We start from the raw sequence: 6,481 nt of genomic DNA, 5'->3' as shown, positions 1-6,481 counted from the left end.
CACTGCGTGATGATAATGAACAAAAGCCGTCCAGTGTTAGATATGCGAGCGGGAAAACCTGTATAGGAAGAACACTGCCGTATGGAACCACTTTCACTTATACGTATATCTCGTGCAATTCTGCTTCACTGGTTCTAATATCCTTTTTTCCTCGTCCGTTATTCCGGCAATAAATGCAGAACAGGTTTCGTGGGAAGCCACCAGCGATGTTATGGACTGCGTTGGATTAAGGAAAGCGTTTCAGAATCGCCTTTCGCTGTAGCTGCTGATCATTTGACTGCAGAGCGAGCTTATTAGATTAGAGCGTCAAAGCGTATAAAATAATCAAGGTGGCACCTTTATTGCAACTCGAAGCGTAGTAAATGCTGCTTCAAGTATTAATTGAATTATTGCGCGACCAGGAGACGAACGAAAGAGGGAAAAGAAGCCTTCTTCCAACTCCTTTCCTTGCCACATATATAACACCATTTTGGAGAGTACAATTACGCTCAAAAGGGTGTCTCCTCACTCCCTCAAGGGAGTAGCATAACACCTTCTCCCTGCCGGGGAGTAATATTACTCCGCAGTAGGGAGAAGGGTGTTATGCTACTCCCTTGGGGGAGTGAGGAGACACCCTTTTGAGCGTAATTGTACCCTCCAAAAGGGTGTTATATATGTGGCAAAAAAAGAAGGAGTTAAAGTACACCCTTTTTTTTAAGAGTGCACACGAGCAGCCAACCCTCTGTCCAAATAAAGTTTTATGCTCGTTGTTGCTTCCCAACCATCTGGTATATGTTACACTGAATTCAACGAACTGCGGTCCACCATGCTTATTTCTCTCTTCACACCTCGATGACATAAACTAAAAAAAAAAAATAATGAAAGAAAAAAAAAAAAAACGACAGGCGTCCGTGTTGGTTATCTTTTTGTCCGTCAGAGCACGCGATGATTCTCCCACCTATAATATCCAGCCCGGTTTAGCATCATGTTACTTCAAGCACATTCCAGAAGCCCATGCAGAAAGTATTCAGAGAAAATGAACGCTTGATTTTGTCAGGCTAGCAGACGACCTCATGCCTCTCGCACCCCCAATCTCAGCAAGTAGAACTATAAGCAGGCACGCAATGCGCCGATTAGGCCTCTCTGAGTGCCCTATCGTTGAAGCCGTCAGTAATAATCATCCTGCTGTTACAGTGAACGACGAACACCATTGTGCACGTTGAGCTTGTCTGATGACACACACAGTCACATCAAGATGACGCCACGTGAGCGTCACTGAATTGCAGTCACGCCAACGCCGGGTCAATCATCGTGGGTTTCCGAGGTCACGTGATGCGTACGCATGCTAATGCACGACCTTGGCGACAGCGCAACTGTCTTCTCTACGTATGATACCGCAGGGCTTCCCAGTGTCTCCGGGAGTTCGTTGAGGTGTCTGCTATATAACACAATGCTATGTAACAACACGTAATACTTGCGGGTCGTGCGTTGTGTTAAATTTACTGAGTCTGCGTAGTCATTGTTGCTTTCTGCGAGAAAAGGCATTTCCTCAACATGATTCATGCGTGAGTAACCTAACACTTAGTGCCACGAAGCCCCAGCTTCAATCGGTGTTATGGCGCTCGCAATTTAAGCACGGTGTCCGGTTTTTTCCTGCTTGATGACAATACACACTCCAGTCTGTCTCCGCTGTCAATTCTTATCACGAGTAACTTTGTTATCCAGTAACAAGTTCACCGACGATCCAACCAATGATATAACCCATATTATCACGTACCAGGCCGCCTGGCACACACACAGCTGTTTTGCCACGCCGGAAGCCACGCTACCATTTCTCTTCCCGCACGTATCAACGCGACTTTTCTTCACAGACCACGAAGATAACCCCTTCCCCCCATTCGTTCCTCACTATATGACGCCATTACTATCAACGCGTGAGAATCCATGTCCATTTCTGCTCACGGCCGTCTGGAAGACGGCGCGACCAAGAAAGGAGTACACCATCAACTATCGGTCGGGAACAATCTGCCCTGTCATCATCGGAGCGTCGCGGTACATTCTTCGTCTCGATCTGATACCAACTGGACAGGTGGCGAATGTTAAGCCTAACGGAGTATACGCGACGGAATGCGTGTCTCCGTCGAGACAATGGATGCTTACAGGAAGCAGCAACGGACATCGGATAGCCATTGTCCGTGAGGTGGTCTCATTAGGTCGCCGCCTGCTTGTGGCGGCTTCTATGCGTTCAACGCCTAACGTAACGGAATGCCGCCGAGCTGGTGAACGCGTGTGGGACGTTTAGTACGATACCGGTTACAGCGGCATGGGATCGCGAAGACGCCCGCTATTTGGTAACAGCGTCTGAGCTTTTGGAGTGCAGATGAAAGGGGTTTGTACACATTCGTCGAGGGTTCAAAAGGTGAAGGTTGTTGGTATGGTTGTACAGTTAGGGTGAATGAGGTTGGGAATCGCGTGGGTTTTATATTGCGTTGTTTGCGCAGCGCGTGGTGAAGTTCTGATTAAACGTTTTTTTGATTAAGGGATTATTGTTTCTTTGGCGCGTTAGGAGGAACGGTTGAGTAGATGTGCGGTAGATGGAGCGCTCTTGACGTTCTGTTGATGTGGTATCAAGACAAAAACACATGCATACAAGTTCTGTGTACGACTCGTATAATAACGCATATTTTATGGAAGATCCGGCGAACTGGTAAAGAAACGTTAAGGAAGGCTCTTGTCTAGGGCCCTTCCGTTAACGGTATTCTATACTTTCTTATAGAGTACCTTCGAGGCCTCCGTTCTGTTTGCAATACAAAATATTCGATATTCTATTTCTCATATCTTCTTTTACGCTGTTTATTCTGACTCAATGACGAAGCATGCTACTGCTAAGCCCTTGTCTTAATAAAATGATGCTAATAATAATACTGGTACTTGCAACAATATTACGAATAATACCAATAATAATACTGGTTAGTACGGACGTTCCATACTAACGCGTCAGTAACTCACACGCACCACTGACAGTATATCGCGAGACTAATTAGTAGCCCGCAACAATTCCAACCGACGCAAACCCCCACTTGGACGAGTTACTTTACCGAATGTCCTCAGCTTCGAGAAAACGAACTTAAGGAATCGCATAAAATCGTACCCTAAAAACCTACCCACAAAATCGCACTAAAATAGGCCGCTACCTTCAATTTTCAATGTTCACAAAAAAAAAAAAAAAAATTAGTAGCGATTGTGAGTCCTCCGTAATCCAACAAAGGAGAAGCCAATCCACGAAACTTCGGAGTTGGACGGACTATAAAAACGGTTCGCTCCGCTTCGGACGAAACTTCGCTTTCTATACACACGGCTCAAAACCGATACGGGTCACCCCGCTCACCCGCCATTACGCCTCGTACCAAAATGCACGCTTGGTTTCTCAACGAACGCCTATACACCCGCCAAGAAAAAAAAAAAAAAAAGAAAAAGAAAGAAAAAGGAAGAAAAGTGGAGTTCATCGGCAATCTCAAAGAGTGACGGTGTCCTACTTGGTTCCGCGTGATATGCCATCCGATTACTTTTGCTCCCTATATCGAACGCAATGTGAAGAGCAAAAGACGAGAGATAGGCAGAGTTGAATTGCGTTAATTCAATTGTCCTGCTCGTCCATGTACTTTTTACCTGGCTGACTGATCAGCGGAGAAGATTAAATTAAGCATTTATTGAGTTTCAGCGCACCGGAATGGTGTGTTGTTTATTTAGGCTGCGGAAGCATATAGAGTTTGCGCAGTGAGAGGAAGTGAATTAGAACGGAGATGCTTTGTGTTCTCTCAGCTGAAGAAGAACTGGTCATGTGGCGGTAGCGAAAGGACAGGGAGGACGTCGAAGCGATGGATGAAGGGGATTGCCATGTATGTGTGTGTGCGTTTTATCATCATTATTACAACCGCACAATCGGAGGTTGTTTATGTCGGGCCTCTGTAGCCGTGCCGCGATCTAACTGCGACCATGCCCATGGCGCCCCCTACACGGTTGCAGAGGGCGTACTAGTCGTTTGTTGTGCTACGTCGTGCACAATCTAAGAAAAAAAAAGAGAACAATTTTAGTCTTTCGGGGAAGTAGTTATATGCGGGGCACAGAAGGATTTTATTTTTTTTTGTTCGAGTCACATTCATGGGGTTCTTAACAGCGATTTCGCGGGTGCAGCTGTATCCAAAGGGCGATTGAGCAAAAAGGGAAAAAGAAGAGAGTTTATGGCTAGAGTAACGATTATTCGTGGCTTCCGTCGCTATACAGGAAAATGCTATGATCGTGGGCGACGCTACCGTAGTGCGTGGATTAATTTTTATTCCCCTAATCTGCGAGTCCGAAATCTCAGCACTCAACACACGCTACTGAAAGTTCATTGCAGAGGACAACTTGTCTAAACACCTTGTACAATGCCACCAAGTTGCAGGGTTCGAACCCACAGACCATTGGGATGAGAAAGCGGGCATGTTACTACGATATAGATATGTGTCGTATACTGACAAAACAGGGGATATGGCAATTAATTTCGAGGTTAGGACAATCTTTATTCGTATTCAGGATTACTTTAAAAACATGTTCAATGTTCGACTAAGACGTTTATAACACCAAATTGCAAAAATTCTCCTTCGTCTGCGTGGTTCTTCGTTAAGCTGGAGCCTGTGGACCTGAGGAAAGACAAGATCCTCGTTCATTAGATTGGGGAAGCTGCTATGGGGTAGTAGCCGATTGAAAGCCGACGCACGATCGGAGCTCATGTCATTTTTCTTATGAACATCACCACCCGTAGCCATCATACGTCTCTTCTCACACAGACACACAGGCATACAAACATACCCACTTATTTACTTTCACGTGCAAGTAATTTGGAGTATACCCAGTCCATTCGATATTAGAAGCGCACTGTTTCTTTCTTTCAAAACCTAACCTAACATGTAGTAAAATAAACCGTGCCTCGCAACCAGGGGGCACAGCGGTAGCAGGAGCCACGCACAAACCAGAAACCCTAATAACACACACGAACGTACTAACACATATTAAGCCTCGCAACGAGATTAAACAGATTCGTTACAACTAGCTATTCCCGCCAAACGAGCCGAAGAACATAAAGACCTTGCTCACCAATTAACCCCTTCAGGCCCCATCAATTCTCTCGCGTCCGACGGCGCTGCACAATTTCATCACTAGAGGGAACCTTATCATCCATACATCTCGTTATGGCAAGTCCCCAAACACCATCTTTTCTTCCGGAGCTTTTCTTGGTTTCTTTTCACACTGTTGCCAACCTTGATGCATTGTCTTGTCGGAATACCGACTCTTTCTCCTTTTTTTTTTCTTCTTCTCCGCAGTGCTGAATGAACTTCTTTTGTAAGCACACGGTTCCAAAAGGATCTTCTCTGTGAAGATCACCTCTGCTCCTCTCAAACATTCCGAACATACATTATCGTGGCGAATTGGAAATTACAATCGGCATTGTCAAGGCGTTTTCGTCCTTGGCGAAAACGAGCTGCTCCGTGCCGTGACCAGTTCCCTTCTGCTTCCTGTTTTTAATTATTTGCAGAAGGCGGGATTCCAGACGAGGCTCGATTTCGCGCTGCGGTGGCGCTGGTCTCGATTCGTGTTCTTTTTGTTCCTTTTGTTTCAAGTAACGCTGCACTGTCAGGAAGGCTTTAACATTGTTGCTGTTCGACCCTGTACGTTTGGCCCGAGTGGCCAGTCTTGCACACGGAGCACGTCACCCACAGGGTTGCGCTTCTGCTATTGTTTGAGTTTCTTGTTTTGCTTTTTTTTTTTGTTGTTGATGTTCGTGTTGCAACAGCTCGCTTAAGACGAGCTGTTAAATTATACATTAGGCGTAATTTTATTCTAAAAGCGGCTGTTTTTGATATGGCAGCGTCCGAGAGAACGTTTCGTCAGCTGAAGCCGAGGACGGTGGCAATTTCGTGGAAGGGTACAAGTTTTCTGTCCTTGTTTTTGTGTGTGTGTGTGTGTGTGTGTTTAGGTTGTGTTACTTGTATCTCTTGTACTTAAATTGTTTTTGTGCGCCACAGATGAAGAACCGGGGTTGGGACACGTCAAGCCACATTGCGTGGCTTGACGAGGCTTGACGAGATTGAGAAAAAAAGAGAGAAACTGATGTTCTGAGGCTGGAACAACATAAAAGGGACAGATACATCAGGACAGGACAGGACAGATCATCTTTCATCGTTGACGAGCTTGTCTCGCGACGTAAGGCCCAGGATTATTATTATTATTATTACGACACACAGAGAAGAAAAACTACTGATACTACAACTTGATGATACTAATTTGGCTATATTAGCTCACCACAATTTGTGTAATATGCCTACTGCACGCGATGTTTAATTTACAAGTCATGGAGACGATGAGACTCCTTGAACTTTAAAAGACTAAGCTAGCATTACAAAGCCATGCTAAAGACATAAAATGACAATTTTAGTGTTTTGGAGGAATAGGGGCACTAGTG

At 45.2% G+C, this 6,481-nt stretch overlaps 1 protein-coding gene across 1 annotated transcript in view; it reads right to left on the bottom strand.

Moving 5' to 3' along the window:
• The window catches only part of LOC135394884 (chitin deacetylase 1-like), a 57,766-nt gene that overhangs the window by 18,845 nt on the left and 32,440 nt on the right, over window positions 1-6,481 (bottom strand). The gene's annotated exons all lie outside the window — the stretch shown is intronic.

The sequence above is a fragment of the Ornithodoros turicata genome, chromosome 5 (assembly GCF_037126465.1).
Source record: "Ornithodoros turicata isolate Travis chromosome 5, ASM3712646v1, whole genome shotgun sequence".
In the NCBI taxonomy this organism is placed as follows: domain Eukaryota; kingdom Metazoa; phylum Arthropoda; class Arachnida; order Ixodida; family Argasidae; genus Ornithodoros; species Ornithodoros turicata.
The sequence above is the reverse complement of the archived record's forward strand: the minus strand, read 5'-3'. Positions and strand labels throughout refer to the sequence as shown.